General features: G+C 38.5%; 1 non-coding gene across 1 annotated transcript; it reads right to left on the bottom strand.

Annotated features, from left to right (window-relative positions):
- Window positions 1-15,226: 15,226 nt before the first annotated feature.
- On the bottom strand, window positions 15,227-15,332 carry LOC111897071 (small nucleolar RNA R71). Its single transcript, XR_002852087.1, has one exon. It is a non-coding gene; the product is annotated as a small nucleolar RNA R71 (small nucleolar RNA).
- Window positions 15,333-15,931: the final 599 nt, after the last annotated feature.

The following is a 15,931-nucleotide window of genomic DNA, read 5'->3' as shown; positions in this document are numbered from 1 at the left end:
ATGTGGAATTGTTTCACAATTGATGCCGCCTAGGACACCACAGCTCAATAGTGTGGCTGAGAGGCGCAATCAAACCTTGTTGGACATGGTTCGTTCCATGATGAGTCGAGCTTCGTTACCTATCTCATTTTGGGGTTATGCCTTAGAGACTTCCCCCCACATCCTTAACCTAGTCCCAACTAAGAAGGTTGCCAAAACACCTCACGAGACATGGATAGGGAAGGTTCCCTTGTTAGCACATATCAAGGTTTGGGGTTGCGAGGTTTTTGTAAGACAAGAGACTCACGAAAAGCTTGAACCTCGCAGTGAGCGGTGTATTTTGATCAACTACCCAATATAAATCTTTTGGATATCTTTTCTATAGACCGAGTAACAACATGTTCTTTGTAGTGAGGAGAGGGGTTTTCTGAGAGAGAGAAATCATTTGCCAAGAGGACAGTGGGAGGTAAATTAATCTTGAAGAGCTTCAAGAGTCAAGCAATGAAGGAACCTCTAACACTAGAGATAAACTTGAGGAAGAAATTCCTATTGAAACAGTTGGTGAGTCCTTAACTCTAAGACGTTCCAGTAGAGTTAGTATTCCACCTGTGTTGTATGGTTTCCACATAACAACTGAAGATGATACGTTTATCAGTGATAATACACAGATAAATTTGGATGAACCTAACAACTACAAGGAAGCCATGACGGGCCCAGATTCTACAAAGTGGAAGGAGGCTATGGACAGTGAGATTCAGTCCATGTATGACAATCAAGTTTGGAGCTTGGTTGACAATGTACCAGGTCGCAAGATAGTCGGGTGCAAGTGGAACTTCAAGAAGAAGACCAACATGGATGGGACAGTGCATACGTTCAAAGCACGATTGGTTGTGAAGGGCTTTACTCAAACACTGGGGGTTGACTATGATGAGACCTTCTCACCAGTGGCCAAGATCAAGTCTATTAGGATTATGTTGGCTATCGCTGCATTTCATGATTATGAAATTTGGCAGATAGATGTCAACTACTTTCCTTAATGGGAAGCTGGCTGAAGATGTTTACATGTGTCATCCAGAAGGTTTTATGGATGCCAAATACCCCAATAGAGTGTGCAAGCTTGAAAATCCATTTATGGATTAAAATTGATATTTCCATATTTATACATACTTTTAGGCAATATTTAATTACATTTTAATTAACATTTTGGTTATTTGCATAGATAAATGGTACTTATAAGGTTAATTTATATTTTGCAGCCAAAAAGAAGACATTTTGAAGAAAAGGGACTAAAAGTGTTAAAGAATGGAACTTTGGAGGATAAAGGCTTAAAAGTTGAAAAATCCAGTAAAAACACGTATTCATGACGTGAGGAGTTATAGCTCACGACGTGAGTGTGGACTTTGTAGAAGATAGACATCGCGAAGAAAGAATTCGTGTTGGATACAGATTATTACAGGAATCACGACACGAGACACTTATCCTCACGACGTGAGTCGGGCAAAATCCAAAACTATATAATTCTTTAATCCCTACGACTTTAAGGAGGTTGGCTGATTTAGAGAGGTTCCAGAAGTCGAAAATTAGAGAGTTTGAAGGCTAGGAAATTGGTTTGAACACCAAGGAAGAAGAAGTTCATAATTCGATTTTTTACTTTGGTACTTTAAACATATTTTTGATTATAACTTGTTTGTGTTCATTTGTTAGAATGAGTAGCTAAATCTAGCTGCTTCTATTAGCTAGATGAAGCTGGAACTCATGGTTTGATTAAATAGATTTAGACTTTTCTTGTTAGTTAATGTCTTGTGTTTGATTGATTATACCTAGCATGCTTGATTTGATAACTAGATTGCTTAAACTTCTTATTCTGTGTAGTTAATGACCATTAATTTGCATGAATTTGAATACCTATTAATTTAGTGAACATTAGATTATTAGAGCTAAGATCAAACCAATCTTAGTTAAGTAATTGAATTAAGCTGTGCTAGAGAACTCATATTATGAACATAATTGTGTTTTTCAACTCAATCTTACATAGCTCCAATTCTATTTAATAAATTGATTATGTGATAATTATGTGACCATACATAGCTCTACATGAATTAATTAAATATTAGTAAATTTGGAATTGAATTGCTAATAATATTTTAATTGGTAACCAACAGAATTGTCATAATTAATATATAAACCATTGAGGGAAAGTGGATTCAAATTAACAGAAGTGTTTTATTAATTTGATAGTTGTTGATAATTTAAGTTCACCTAAACTTGCAAAATAAGATAAAAACCATTACTTTGCTCGAATCTTAGGTTAACTTAATAGTAGTTAGATTAATTAATTAAAATTCTTCCCTGTGTTCGACCCCAACTTACCTAAACTACATTACAATCCGACTAGGTACACTACTTAGGTGCATATTGGTTAGTTAAGTTAGTTAGGAAATAAATTTAAAACTAGTAGGTATAATTTGCACACATCAAGTTTTTGACGTCGTTGCCGGGGAACGACCATTATAGTTGTTAATTCATTTGCTTTAGGTTAATTGATCCTTTTTGTGGGGTAAAACCTGCAAAAAGTTATTTTTCAGCTTAGTATTTTTTGTTCAGAACTGAACTCACGACATGAGCTTTTAAGGCTCACGACGTGAATCCAATCAATTTTCTTTTTCTTTATTGTTGTTCAGTTTTACGTTTTTATTTTTGTTTATTTTGCAGTAGTTCATGACCAAAGGTTCCAACATGCCTTTGACGCCACCACTTGAAGATCCAGAGTCAGCCATTCACAGAAAGACGGATAAGAACGTAGGAGTGAACGAACCACCAAAGAAATCACCTTTCAAGGATATTAAATCAGTCTTTGGAAAGAAGCCAAGAAAGAAAGCGGGAGAGTCAAGTACATCAGCAAAGGATAAAAGCAAGATAGAAAACTTTGATTAAATATCTAACCCATAAGAATCCGATTACGAATCCGAGCCTGAATTTGCATTAGAAAGGAGTGAACCCGGAGACAAGCTAGAAAACGAAATGGCAAATATTATGGATATGTCCATGAGAGCATACAAGAAGCGGATAAGAGACGATATTGGTCTCGTTCTGCTACAACCTACAATTCCCGCCACCTCAACATTCGAGTTGAAAGGACACATTCTTGCTGCACTTAAGGATGTACCATTTTATGGAAAGGACCATGTGTAACGCCTGTGTTTCTAAGATATGCATTAATGATGATGTAATAGTCTAGGTCAACCTTTGTAACTCATTTTGAAGAAATGGAGAGGAATTATGTGATTATTATGTGAATTATGTGTTTTATGCTTAATTATTAAGATTTAATTAATTAAAAATAAAAATGAGCGTGAAAAATAAATATTAGATTAAGCCGATATCTATTGAGAAAGTTGTAGTGGTCGTGACAAGGATTCATGATATATAAAGAACACCAAAATCCGAGTTATAACGAAGAAGTTATGACCTGTCGAAGTTCCACGACAAAACCAGCACGATGCTGAATAACGTAAAAAGTCAGTTTTTGATAAACTACTTTTTAGCCTTAGTGATCTAAATGAAAGTCGTAGTGTTCGTTAAACCTAGAGTATGCTTAAAAAGAACGCCCAAATCTGACTTAGTATGAGGAAGTTATGATTTTTCTAAGTTTCAGTTTAGCAGTAGACAGCTAAAAACTCGAATTTTAGATCGAGTGATTTTTAGCTGGCACAACCTAAACGTGAATCGAAGGTCTCGTCAATAGTAGTACAACGGTAAAAAGACAGATGAAAACAGACGTCGGATGAAGAAGTTATGAATTTTTAACGGATTTCCTGTCCCGGTCTGTTAAAGATAATAATATTAAATTAAAGTCAAAATTAGCTGACGAAGTCTAAACGAAAGTTGTAGAGCGTAATTCTACCTACACGTGCATAAAAAGAACGTCAAAAACGAAGCCCATATGCAAAAGTTATGGATTTTAGAAGTTTTGGCACAAAAAATCAAGAAAAAACACGAAATCCAAGGAATTTCGCATGGACAGATTTCGGCCACGTCACCCGGATTTTCGCATGCATGCCACGTACTCATTGCTGATTCGACCAAAGGGAGGCCCAACCGAAGCAGGACGCGTGCTCAGGTGACTCCTTGCATCCGAAGCCGCCTTGCCTTCGTCCAATGCGTGTCCTCCGGACGTGTCCTAGCTTCGCAGGCACGCCACCTTGCACCCCTCGGACCTAGACCTTGGTCCAAGCAGAAGCCAACAACTGGAGCCTCGCACGTGCGTTCCACCTGACCCTCGCATCTGCTGACACCTGTTCGCTTCTCAGCCCTCATATTAGAAGCCTCGCCCCTATAAATAGAAGGGTGCGAGACCTCCTGGGTATATTTTGGAAAAGTGTCATTTTTCACCCCTTAAACAATATTTCTTCCATTCTAACTTCCCCCAAAGCCCCAATATTATACCAAACACCCAAAATAAGTTCCGAAGTGCCCAAAGACCTGGAAAAATTTGTCTTTTCGGTTTTGAACCCCAACCCTCGTAGAGCCTAGTTTCTCAATAAATCTCCTGGTTTTATTAGAAACGATTGTTTAAGGAAACGAAGTGCTGCCCGATTATCATTAAATCATGTGAGTGTGTAGTCACTTTCACCTTACACATAGACATGAAATATTTTCTTTAAAATACGTGCTATATGTAATTATATTAATTGTTTATTTGAGGTGATTGTTGAATAGATGTTTTATAGAAGTTTGAAATTGTATATGTATTTTATCTACAAATATGTTGGGTAAAACATGGGTAGACGAAATAGTCGATGTGTGTTAAAATGATAAGAGGCCTCGATGTTGTTGTTGTAGTCGTCTAGCGGAGTATAGATGACGGCCACGGAACTTTATAGACAGTCCAGTGGAACACTAGCAGGTTCGCATCCTGTAGGTGTTGGTGAAATATATATTCATTGGTGTACTCCATCCCCCTCATGGTTGCCTTTGGGACACGTATGGCTGAGGAGTCCCCTTAGCAGTAGTGTCCATACCGATGATAATCCTTAGGCTAGGTCCCTTGTAATAGGTGTTTAGGGATGTAAAGTGAGGATAACGGGAATGGGTAATCAGGGTTATTATTGATTGATAAATTTAATAAGTTTATTATTAATGTGGGTTGAAAGCCCTATATGCTCACCAGGCTCCCAAACAGACCCACTCAGCTTTTTATATTACAGGTAGTGGACCCCGAGCATAGTCGGATGATGATGAGAGATTTTTGGATTATTGGCCAATAGTTGTAAATAACTGTTGTAAGGCTTGTAATGTTTTGTTTATGCTTTTGATATGTATCAATTCCGCAACATCTTTAAAAAAGATTACTCTGATTTTATTTTAAAAGCATAAAATAAATCATTCTTTTCTGGCCAAGAAATTAGGGGATGTCACAGTTGGTATCAGAGCATTAGTTTAAGCGAACTAGGAATTTGTAGGGTTTCTAGACTTAAACTTAGAATGCTAAGTGATAATCGTGAGATGAGTGTCTAGTATATTTTAGACACGAGCACTAGTTTATTTTAGGAAAGATGCCTAAAATGCTTTTATGTGCGTAATGCTATATGTTTACCATATATGCCATTATTTGTTCGGATCTATGGTCTGTTGCCGACCAGATCTAGAAACCTTATGTGTATAGGATTCTAAGCGTACGATTACGATATTAGAACTAACATGTAAATGTTTCGGAGTGATAAGGGGAAATTTAAATATCTATCATGAATAAAGAACTAAATTCGCCTTATTTGGCATATAGATCGAAATGGAAAGAACTCGAAGTGGAGTTGGAAATGAAAATAGAAACCAACAACCTTAACCCCAAGTAGTGGAACATGTGCCTGTAGTAGGAGCTGGACCAGAACCCATCACCATGGCTGGAGTACAAGCCATGATTCAGACAATGATGGGTGAACAAAGGGAGGAAATAAGGCAAATGTTGCTAAACAACAGGAGTGAATAGTCAATTCCTGTTGAACAACCTGAATTAAATGACAATCAATCTGAAGAAGGAAACACCAGTAGATCTGTTGGTCATAGTGAACCGCTTGTGGTTAGGAGAAATAACCACGAAGTACAGTGGAGAGAAATGGGTGAAAGTATAAAGACTTTATGACTTGCAAGCCATCAACCTTCACTGGAAAAGAAGATCCCGTCGGAGTAATGGATTGGATGTCGGAAATGGAATTGGCTTTAATGACACATGGTTGCCAAGGCAAGTTACAAACCACATTTGTAGTGCGTCAGTTCATAGGTAGTACTGCTCGTTGGTGGAACACTCTGGGGAAAACCTTAAGCCCTAATGAGCCATTATAACTGACTTGGGCAGAGTTATTGGTGCACTTCAAGTGCAAGTACTGCTCGGCCCCAAATATGCTTGAGCTAGAAAACCAATTCCTAACGTTGAAGAAGGGAAGTATGACCGTTGATGAATATACAAATAGCTTCACAGAAAAAATGGAGTTTTCTTTGCGTATTGTCCCAGATGAGCTGACAAAAATTGATAGATATGCAAAGGGAGTTCCATGGGAGTATGCGATGCCAGTACGCCATGCTACCTTGGAGGCAACTATCTGGGCTGCCAAGTTTGTTGAAGATATGATTCAGGGGAGAGCTACCGCCAAGGTTGAAGTTGGCGAAAAGAGAAAGTTTGAAGGAACTTCGGGTTCCAATAAAAAGAACAAGTTCTCGAAGACTGGTTCGAGGAAATTCGGAGGAGGAGCCGAAGCCAAGTGGTGTGGCAAGTGTAAGAAGAAACATGCTGGGAAATGCAGCGAGGAAGTCACTTGTTACAAATGTGGAAAGCTTGGGCATTATGCCAATGAATGCACCTTCAATAAGAACGTCTGTTTTGGGTGCAATGAAGAAGGGCATATTTTGAAGGATTGCCCGAAGAAGAAGGATGCAACAAAGCCTAATCTTCCACCAAAGCCAAAGGCGAGTGCCTTTCAGATGACACTTGAAGTTGCGAAAGAAGAAGTTGATGTCGCTTTAGGTACCTTTCTCATAAACAAATTGCATGCCCAAATTTTGTTTGATTCTGGAGCCAATTACTCCTTTATTTCGCATGAATTTGGTAGAAAAGTAGCTTTGCCTGTAGATAGACTAGTTAATGCTTTAATAGTCGAGGTTCCTAGTGGCAAGTTTATACCTGTTAGCCATCGTATGAAAAATTTCTTCATTGAATTGAGTGGGAATAAGTTCCACGAGGAATTATTACCTATCGAGTTAAATGGTTTCGACATAGTTCTAGGAATAGATTGGCTTAGCACCAATGATGTCGAAATATTGTGTAGGAAGAAGATAGTAAAAGTAAAACCGCCAGGGAAAGAGTCGTTTATGGTGTATAGAGATAAACGCAGAGTAAACTCTGGAATCATTTCCCAAAGGAAAGCCAAAAAGTGTTTGGCCAAGGGATGTACATCATATCTAGAATTCGTGATCGATGCTAAGAAGGAAAAGAAGGAGGTGCATAATATTCTGGTGGTGTGTGACTATCCGAAAGTCTTTCCCGAAGATCTTCATGGATTACCCCCTGATCGATAAGTAGAATTCCGTATCGACTTGTTACCAAGAACGACACCAATAGAAAAAGCACCGTATCGATTAGCACCAACAGAAATGAAAGAGCTTATGACACAACTTCAATTGGACAAAGGTTTTATTCGACCTAGTTCATCACCCTGGGGAGCTCCGGTGTTATTCGTAAAGAAGAAAGACGGGAGCATGAGAATGTGCATCGATTGCATAGAGCTGAATAAGGCAACAATAAAGAACAAGTACCCGTTGCCAAGGACTGATGACCTGTTCGATCAGTTGCAAGGTTCGAGCTATTTCTCGAAGATCGATCTTAGGTCAGAATATCATCAGCTAAAGGTAAGAGAGCAAGATATTGAGAAGACTACGTTCAGAACAAGATATGGACACTATGAGTTCTTGGTTATGTCTTTTGGACTAACCAATGCTCGAGCAGCTTTCATGGATTTAATGATTAGGGTTTGTAAACCATTCCTAGATAAATCCGTGATAGTGTTCATAGATGACATTCTGATTTACTCGAAAATCCAGGAGGAACAGGGTAAACACTTGTGAGAAGTGTTAGAGGTATTAAAGAAGGAGAAGTTGTATGCAATGTTCTCCAAATGTGAATTTTGGATTCAAGAAGTCCAATTTTTGGGTCATGTGGTTAACCAAGAATGGATAATGGTTGACCTAGTGAAGATTGAAGCTGTGATGAAGTGGGAACAACCAAAAAGTTCTACAGAGATCCAAAGCTTTTTAGGATTAGCTGGATACTATCGAAGATTTATCGAAGGCTTTTCTTTGATCGCGACTCCATTAACAGCTTTGAACCACAAAGGAGCTACTTTTACTTAGAATGAGAAGCATAAGGAAGCTTTCGAGAAGTTAAAGAAGAAATTGTGTGAAGCACCGATTATTTCTTTGCCTGAAGGAGTTGATGACTTCGCAGTTTATAGTGATGCATCTAGAGTTGGGTTAGGTTGTGTTCTGACCCAAAGGGATAAAATGATAGCGTATGCATCGAGACAATTGAAAGAGCATGAAAAGAACTACCCCACTCATGATCTGGAGTTGGCAGCGGTGGTATTCGCCTTAAAGATATGGAGGCACTATCTTTATGGTACTAAATGCAAACTTTTCACCAATCATAAGAGTCTTCAATATCTTTTTAATCAGAAGGAATTGAACATGAGGCAACGACGCTGGCTAGAGTTACTCAAGGACTACGACTGTGAGATACTTTACCACCCTGGTAAAGCAAATGTTGCCGCTGATGCTCTCAGTCGGAAGGTAAACCTTGAAAAGAGAAGGCCAAGAGCGTTGAGAATTGAAGTTGTCTCGACAATTGTGGAAGGTATAAAGAAAGCTCAAGAGGAAGCTTTAGAGAAAAATGACCGAAAGGAAGAACATTTGGGAAAAACATTAGTGTTTAATACAAACGGTCAAGGACTGAAGTTATTCCAAGATAGGATTTGGGTACCTAAGACGGGAGGAGTAAGAGATCTTCTGATGGAAGAAGCTCACAAGACCATGTACTCGATTCATCCCAGCAGCACAAAAATGTATTGGGATCTAAAACCTTACTACTGGTGGCCGACTATGAAGCTCGATGTTGCTAAGTATGTGGCCGAGTGTGTGACATGTGCTAGGGTTAAGGCATAACATCAGAAACCATATGGGAGTTTAGAACCTTTACCTGTAACCATGGGTAAATGGGAAGATATCACCATGGATTTCGTGACTAAAATGCCCAGAACAAAGAACGGTCACGACATGATTTTGGTGGTCGTTGATCGATTCACTAAGAGTGCGCATTTCATAGCATCCAACAAGAAATGGTCTATGGATAAGCTTGCAAATTCTTACGTGAAGGAAATTGTGAGGCTTCACGGTGTTCCGTTAACGATTGTATCAGATCGTGACAGCCGTTTTACCTCAAGATTTTGGAGGAGTCTACAAGAGGAATTGGGTACCAAGTTGTGTTTGAGTACAACTTACCATCCGCAAACCGATGGTCAGAGAAAACGGACAATTCAAAAGTTGGAGGATATGCTGAGAGCATGTACCCTGGAATTCCAAGGTAACTGGGATGAACATATACCTCTGGTAGAATTTTCCTATAATAATAGTTTCCACTCAAGCATCAAGATGACACCTTATCACACTTTGTATGGAGAAAAATGTCGAACGCCGTCATGTTGGCTGGAAGCTGGGGAAAAGCAGTTTATGGGACCTAAAATAGTCCATCAGACTGCTGAAAAGTTGAAAGTGATTAGGAAAAGGATGCTAGCTGCTCAAGATCGTCAAAAGAGCTATCCTGACAAGAAAAGACAACCGATATCATTCGAAGTTGGAGATTCGGTTTTACTTAAAGTCTCTCCGTGGAAGGGACTTATAAGATTTGGTAAAAGGGGAAAGTTGAGTCCAAGGTTTGGGCCGTTTAAAGTTCTTCAGAGGATCGGGAATCAAGCTTACAAGCTAGAATTACCAGAAGAACTAGAGGGTATTCATAACACTTTTCATGTGTGTTATTTGAGGAAGTTCACAGGAGATGTATCTGACATAATTCCAAGTTCTGAATTAAGGCTGAATGAAAACAAGAGGTTAATTGAAGAACCAAAGGCAATCGTTGACCGTAAGTGTCACACCCCTAAACCTGAACGGCGGAAATGTTTGGGGGCGGAGGACGTCATGTGCAATATCATAACAAATGAATAGTAAAGAAAGTACACACCACCATCATATACATAATTGAAAAGTTTACATGATTGTAGTATTACATGTTTGCAAAAGTCAATTACAATATGATGTACAAAAGATTAAACTAATGCCTGAGCGTAAGTCTTCGAAAGCTGTTGCTAACCTGGTTTAGCGATTTCCTGAGAATACAAGTTATTTCAAAGAAAAAGTGTCAACATTTAAGTTGGTGAGTTCATAAGTAGTGTTTTGAGAAAATGTATGCCATTCGAAAGTTCGTGTATGTTTTCCAGAAAATCCGATATTTTCTTATGAGTGTATGAAATGAGTATGAATGATTGTTGTATAAATTGTATGTATTTGAACCAGGAAAATCCCTTATTTTCCTATTAGTTGATTGTTTTGGATACAGGAAAATCCCTTATTTTCCTAAAGTAACAGGCAGTCTCTAATGAACAAGACTGTAACAGTAAGTAAATATGCCATACTTAAACTAGGAATGAATTGTTTTATTATTAAAATAAAACTAGTTGTAGCAGTGTTTATCGTGAATTCTGAACATGATGATAATACCCTATAATATAGTTATTACCCCCCGAGCATGATTGAGTTATGTATTACTACGTGCATGAGTCATTGTTTCTGCGTGTTGTAAGTTCATCATAACCATACTAGACGCAATATCTAATGTTGGCATTTGTCACCCCGGGGACTGTAGCTAATAGTCAGGGTGCGGAGTCGTCAACCCCGTATAGATCTATACACACTTGTCACGCTCTCCCTCTAAGAGATTCTGGTTATAGGTGGGGACTTTCAATTGGTACAATCAAAGCCATATGACATTACATGATTGCTAACAACAAGTTCACAAGTAATATGATGAAAAATCGTTTGTATGAAATGATTTCCTTTTCTATTGTGTTACAAAGGCGTAATGATGAGTTGAGTTTTCTTGTAAAAGCATCATGTTATAGTTGAAATGGTTACCCTTGATATGATGTAGTATGAAAATGTATAAATAAAACATATTTCTATTTATAAAACATATTGTATCCCAAGCGGGTAAAGTTGTGTTGTGAGGTGTTTTGCATGATAACTTCATAAGATAGTTAAAACAACAGTATGAAAAGTATAGCAAAAGATCGATGTTACACGTGATTTTAGCCGTGTGTTTACTCGTATTCCCCCCCCCCCCCCCCCCCCCCCGCCCCCCACCTTAAAAGTGTATAAAAGCATTTAGAAGACATTTGAAAACATAGTTATACGGGTATGAACTCACTTGGTAGAAGAGGCGGGTTGAAGAAGATAAGGCAATAATCGAGCAGAACTTCCACAGGAGAAAGCGAATTTTCTCAGGAATCTCGGGAGCGTAAAACTTCCTTCCAAACTTGGATATGAAAATTGGGACTTCAGGATGGCTCCGAGGGTTTAAAAGCAGAGCTTCGACACGAGAAAGAGAAGAAATGAGCAAATATGCCCGGAACCCTCGCACCCTTTATATAGAGTCTGAATCCTCGGATTATGCTGGGCCTATCGAGGCATTACGCTGGGCGTAATCCGGATCAGACCGGTGACTCCTCCTCCTTCGGATAATATCGGGTATTTATAATTAAATTTAATATTTTAATTATTTAATAAACTTCAAAAATTCATATCTTCCTCATATGAAGTCCGTTTTCGACGTTCTTTATATCCACGCGTAGGTGAGACTACGCTCTACAACTTTCATTTAGACTCCATCGGCTAATTTTGACTTTAGTTTTATTATTTATTTTTAGTAGGCCGGGACAGGAAAACTCCGTTATAAATTCATAACTTCTTCATCTGACGCCCGTTTTCGTCTGTCTTTTTACCGTTGTATCACTATTGTCGAGATCTTTGGTTCTCGTTTAGGTTGCGCTGGCTAAAAGTCGCTCGATCTCTATTTCGAGTTTTTAGCTGTCTACCGCTATATCTAAAACTTCGAAAAATCATAACTTCCTCATACGAAGTTATATTTGGGCGTTCTTTTTATGTATGCTCACAGTTTAGGGATACCTACGACTTTTATTTAGATACCTAAGGTCAAAAATATTTTATTGAGATTTTGCATTTTAGGCTTAACAGCGCCTTACTGGTATTGATACAGATCTTCGATTGGTCATAACTCCTTCATTATAACTCGGATTTTAGTGTTCTTTATATTTTTGGAAACCTTGTTATGATATCTACCACTTAGTATACTTAAACCGAGCATTTTGAAAATATCATTTTTGACCTGAATTTGACTGGTTTTACAGTAAGACTAAGATGTTGCGACGCAAGATGATCGATTTAGTGCTTATGCATTGGAAACATACGAATGGGCCAAATCTCACCTGGGAAACGGAAAGTGACATGATGAGTCGCTACCCGCATTTGTTTGCTAGTGTGTGATTCCGGGGACGGAATCATCCTAAGGGGGAGAGAATTGTAACGCCCTAAGATAGGCATTACTGATGATGTAATAGTCTAGGTCAACCTTTGTAACTCATTTTTAAGAAATGGAGAGGAATTATGTGATTATTATGTGAATTATGTGTTTTATGCTTAATTATTAGGATTTAATTAATTAAGAAATAAAAATGAGCATCGAAAATAAATATTAGATAAAGCCAATATCTATTAAGAAAGTTGTAGTGGTCGTGACAAGGATTCCGGATATATAAAGAACACCGAAATCCGAGTTATAACGAAGAAGTTATGACATGTCGAAGTTCCACGACAAAACCGACACGACGCCGAATGACGTAAAAAGTGAGTTTTTGATAAAATAATTTTTAGCCTTAGTGATCTAAATGAAAGTCTTAGTGTTCGTTAAACCGATAGTATGCATAAATAGAACACCCAAATCTGACTTCGTATGAGGAAGTTATAATTTTTCTAAGTTTCAACATAGTAGTAGATAACTAAAAACTCGAATTTTAGATCGAGTAATTTTTAGCCGACACAACCTAAACGAGAATCGAAGGTCTCTTCAATAGTAGTACAACGGTAAACAGACAGACGAAAACGGACGTCAGATGAAGAAGTTATGAATTTTTAACGGATTTCCTATTCCGGTATGTTAAAAATAATAATATTAAAATTAAAATCAAAATTAGCCAATGAAGTCTTAACGAAAGTTGTAGAGCGTAGTTTTACCTACGCGTGCATATAAAGAACGTCAAAAACAGAGCCCGTATGCAAAAGTTATTGATTTTAGAAGTTTTGGCACAAAAAATCAAGAAAAAACACGAAATCCGAGGAATTTCGCATGGACAGATTTCGGCCACGTGACCCGAATTATCGCATGCATGCCATGTGCTCATTGCTTATTCGACCGAAGGGAGGGCCAACCGAAGCAGGACGCGTTGCCAGGTGACTCCTCTCATCCGAAGCCGCCTCGCCTCCGTCCGACGCGTGCCCTCCTGACGTGTTCGAGCTTCGCAGGCGCGCCACCTTGCACCCCTCGGACATAGACCTCGGTCCAATCAGAAGCCAACAACTAGAGCCTCGCACGTGCGTTCCACCTGACCCTCGCATCTGCTGACACCTGTTCACTTCTCAGCCCTCATATCAGAAGCCTCGCCCCTATAAATAGAAGGGTGCGAGACCTCCTGGGTATATTTTGGAAAAGTGTCATTTTTCACCCCTTAAACAATATCTCTTCCATTCCAAATTCCCCTAAAGCCCTGGTATTATACCAAACACCCAAACTATGTTCTGAAGTGTCGGAATACGCGAAAAAATTTATCTTTTCGGTTTTAAAGCCCATCCCTCGCAGAGCCCGATTTCTCAATAAAACTCCTGGTTTTATTAGAAACGATCGTTTTAGGAAATGAAGTGCTACCCGATTATCATTAAATCATGTGAGTGTTTAGTCACTTTCACCTGACACATAGATATGAAGTATTTTCTTTAAAATACGTGCTATGTGTAATTATATTAATTGTTTATTTGAGGTGACTGTTGAATAAATGTTTTATACAAGTTTTAAACTGTATATGTATTTTATCTACAAATATGTTGGGTAAAACATGAGTAAACGAAATAGTCGATGTGTGTTAAAATGATGAGATGCCTCGATGTTGTTGTTGTTGTTGTTGTAGTCGTCTAGCGGAGTATAGATGACGACCACGGACCTTTCTAGACAGTCCAATGGAACACTAGCAGGTTCGCATCCTGTAGGTGTTGGTGAACTATACGTTCATTGGTGTACTCCATCCCCATCATGGTTGCCTTTAGGACATGTATGGCCAAGGAGTCCCGTTAGCAGTAGTGTCCATCCCGATGATAATCCTTAGGCTAGATCTCTTGTGATAGGTGTTTAGGGACGTAAAGTGAGGATAACGGGAATGGGTAACCATGGTTATTATTGATTGATAAATTTAATAAGTTTATTATTAATGTGGGTTGCAAACCCTATATGCTCACTAGGCTCCCAAGCCTGACCCACTCAGCTTTTTATATTACAGGTAGTGGACGCCGAGCATAGTCGGATGATGATGAGACATTTTTGGATTATAGGACAATAGTTGTAAATAACTATTGTAAGGCTTATAATGTATTGTTTATGCTTTTGATCTGTATCGGAACATGACATCCCGAGGTTTTGATATAAAATGAAAATATACATTTCTTAAAGGAAGGTTTTGATAAACTTCTATCATGTTTTGTTTTGGGGACCAATTCTGCAACATCTTTTAAAAAGATTAATCTGATTTTGTTTTAAAAGCATAAATTAAATCAGTCTTTTCTGGCCGAGAAATTAGGGGATGTCTCACCATGAGCATGCTTACAAGCATTTAGATGAAGTCAATGACATTGCAAACTATTTCAATATCCCAAATGTTCCAAAGAGACCGTGTTGTTAAGGATGCTTCCCGTTACTTTTAAAGGAGCTGCAAGATATTGGTTGAAAGCACTTCCACCCAGTGCAATTACTACTTGGCCACGGATGCGTGAGCAATTCTTGGAACAATTCTGCCCACTATCAAAAATATCTAAACTCAAAAAGGCAATAGCCAACTTTGAGCAATTCCAGGTGAATCACTTTATGAGGCATGAGAGCGTTATAAGGGGTTGCTAAGGAATTGTCTTCAAAATGACCTCAACATACAATAAGAAGTATCCGTCTTTTATGATGCGGTGAATGTCATGACAAGGAAACTCCTTGATTTTCAAGGACCACTTACTAAGAAAAATTCGGATGAAGTGAAGGAGTTGATTGAAGAATTTTCAAAGCATTCTCATGAGTACCACAATCCAAGAAATGAAGGAAAAAAAAGGAATTAGGGGAGGAAATTCTGAAGACATGGCTGCTGTACTAGCTATGCTTGACACCATGGACAGAAGAATAACCAAGATGGACCAGTTAATTCATGCTATTAGAGTTGGATGTGAAAGATGAAATGGTCCACACTTGACAAAATAATGCCACTTGGATGAACATGGAAATAAAAAGGCTCAAGTTTGCAATTCTAGTGGGGATAAATATGATGAAGATTGGAGAAGACCCAAGAAGGAGTGGTTGCCATATGAAGACTACAAGAAGCAAAAAGAAGAAAAATATAGGCAGACAGGTCGAGGCTTCTACCAAAAGGAACCACCACCAGCCTAAAAGAAAGTTGACTTAGAGAACGTGTTAGCTCGTTTTATGGAGGCTTCTGAAAAAAGACATGATGAAATGGATGCAGTGATAAGGGAACAT

This window comes from Lactuca sativa, chromosome 7 (genome assembly GCF_002870075.4).
Source record: "Lactuca sativa cultivar Salinas chromosome 7, Lsat_Salinas_v11, whole genome shotgun sequence".
NCBI classification, from domain to species: domain Eukaryota; kingdom Viridiplantae; phylum Streptophyta; class Magnoliopsida; order Asterales; family Asteraceae; genus Lactuca; species Lactuca sativa.
This window is presented reverse-complemented; position numbering and strand designations above follow the sequence as displayed.